Source organism: Oncorhynchus gorbuscha, unplaced genomic scaffold, assembly GCF_021184085.1.
Source record: "Oncorhynchus gorbuscha isolate QuinsamMale2020 ecotype Even-year unplaced genomic scaffold, OgorEven_v1.0 Un_scaffold_4582, whole genome shotgun sequence".
NCBI classification, from domain to species: domain Eukaryota; kingdom Metazoa; phylum Chordata; class Actinopteri; order Salmoniformes; family Salmonidae; genus Oncorhynchus; species Oncorhynchus gorbuscha.
Genome location: NW_025748568.1, coordinates 46 through 2,500, shown reverse-complemented (window position 1 = coordinate 2,500; position 2,455 = coordinate 46). Strand labels below are relative to the sequence as shown.

At 44.5% G+C, this 2,455-nt stretch overlaps 1 protein-coding gene across 1 annotated transcript in view; it reads right to left on the bottom strand.

Annotated features, from left to right (window-relative positions):
• Positions 1-1,990, bottom strand: part of LOC124028648 (anoctamin-3-like) — a gene marked incomplete at its 3' end in the record, with an annotated part of 11,869 nt that extends 9,879 nt beyond the window's left edge. Inside the window, exon 1 of the mRNA XM_046340656.1 lies at positions 1,976-1,990. The remainder of the gene's footprint in view (positions 1-1,975) is intronic.
• Positions 1,991-2,455: the final 465 nt, after the last annotated feature.

The following is a 2,455-nucleotide window of genomic DNA, read 5'->3' as shown; positions in this document are numbered from 1 at the left end:
AGTTAGAGAGAGAGAGGGTGAGAGACAGAGACAGAGGAGACAGAGAGACAAAGACAGAGATTGAGAGAGGGGGGGTGAGAGACAGAGACAGAGAGACAAAGACAGAGATTGAGAGAGAGGGGTGAGAGACAGAGACAGAGGGAGACAGAGACAAAGACAGAGATTGAGAGAGAGACAAAGACAGAGATTGAGAGAGAGACAGAGACAGATATTGAGAGAGATTGAGAGAGACAAAGAGAGAGAGATTAAGAGAGACAAAGAGAGAGAGAGATTGAGGAAGACAGAGAGAGATTGAGAGAGATTGTGTGAGAAAGAGACAGAGAGAGAGAGAGAGAAAGAGAGAGAGAGAGACAGAGAGAGAGAGACAGAGATTGAGAGAGACAGAGAGAGAGACAGGGAGAGTTCTGTAATCTGCAGTCTAAGCCCTGCTCTCTTCAATATTTACATCAATGAATTGGCCACTATTCTAGAAAAATCCTCAGCCCTTGGTGTTAGTCTCGACAATTCAGAGGTTAAATGCCTAGTCTTCGCAGATTACCTATGCCTTCGGTCACCCACAGCACATGGCCTACAGCAGAGCCTGGACCTGCTAGAGCAGTACTGCCAGACCTGGGCCCTGGCAGTAAACCCAAAATAGACTAAAATAATGATTTTCCAGAGAAGATCCAGATCTCAGGGAATTAGACCAAAGTTTTCAATTGGTACAAAATATATAGAGTACTGCACACACTACAATTACTGAGGTTTAAATATATAGAGTACTGCACACACTACAATTACTTAGGTTTAAAAATAAGCTCAACTGGACACCTTAATGAGGCAGTGAATGAACTGAGAGAGAAAGCACGCAGGGCATTCTACGACATAAAAAAAAACTAATTCAATTTTGGCTAAAACTAATTGAATGTGTCATTGAACCAATTGCACTTTATGGCAGCGAGGTGTGGGGTCCACTTACAAAACAAGATTTCACCAAATGGGACAAACACCCCATTGAAACCCTGCAGGCAGAGTTCTGTAAGATTCTACTACATGTCCAGAGGAAAACTACAAACACTGCATGCAGGGCAGAATAAGGCCAATATCCACTAACAATAAAAACTTTAAAAAAAGATCAATTCCGTTTTGGAAACATCTAAAATACAGTGACCCCTTCTCATATCACTACCAAGCCCTGCAATGCTAAGAACTCAGTAAAGAAAAGAGTCCCCTCATCCAGCTGGTCCTGGGGCTGAGTTTACAAACCTGTTCTACTAACACACTGAAGCCTCAGGACCAGAACATCCAATCAATCAGAATAAACCAAATTAAAACACAGCCAAAACAAAACTACATTCCTTATTGGGAAACACAAACACAAAGCACAAAGCAAAATGCAGTGCTATCTGGCCCTAAATTGACAGTACACCGTGGCTAAATATTTGACCATGGTTACTGATCAAAACCCTGGAAAAACCTTGACAAAGTACAGGCTCAGTGAGCACAGCCTTGCCATTGACAAGGGTAGACACAGGAAAATCTGGCTCCCTGTAGAGGAAAGGCTGTGCAACCACTGTACAACAGCAGAACCTGAGACGGAGCTGCATTTCCTGACAAAATGTCAAAAATATAAAACAATAAAGGAGTGTCATTTCCCCAAATTTGAAAACCTTATTCAATGTTTCAAAGACCTCTCTGATGAGAGTAGGTTGCCCATCCTTTGGGGGGGGGGGGGGGGGGGGCGCAGAGAGCTGTGGGTTGGCAGCGCACTACATTGCTGCCTGCCATAAGTTGAGGGACAGTGTCTGACAGGCCAATCAACCTGAACATGTACTCTACTGTATGCTTATTGTTATTGTTCAATGTGTTGGTTATTTTGACCCTTGGTTACTGTTGTGACTGTGGTCCCATTGACAACTTTGATTCTTATTATTTTCATATTATAAATATCCACAGAGAGAGAGACAGAGATTGAGAGTAATTTGATGGTCCTAACGGATAACCCAGCTCCATGAAGAGAGAGACAGAGAGAGAGGGAGAGAGAGAGAGAGAGAGAGAGAGAGAGAGAGAGAGAGAGAGAGAGAGAGAGAGAGAGAGAGAGAGAGAGAGAGAGAGAGAGAGAGAGAGACAGAGAGAGAGAGAGAGAGAGAGAGACAGAGAGAGGGAGACAGAGAGCAGAGAGAGGGAGACAGAGAGAGAGAGAGAGAGACAGAGAGAGGGAGACAGAGAGAGAGAAGGAGAGAGAGAGAGAGGAGGAGAGAGAGAGAGAGAGAGAGAGAGAGAGAGACAGAGAGAGAGAGAGAGAGACAGAGAGAGAGAGAGAGAGAGAGACAGAGAGACAGAGAGACAGAGAGAGAGAGAGACGAGAGAGAGAGAGAGAGAGAGAGAGAGCGAGACAGAGAGAGACGAGAGAGAGAGAGAGAGAGAGAGAGAGAGAGAGAGAGAGAGAGAGAGAGAGAGAGAGAGAGACAGAGAG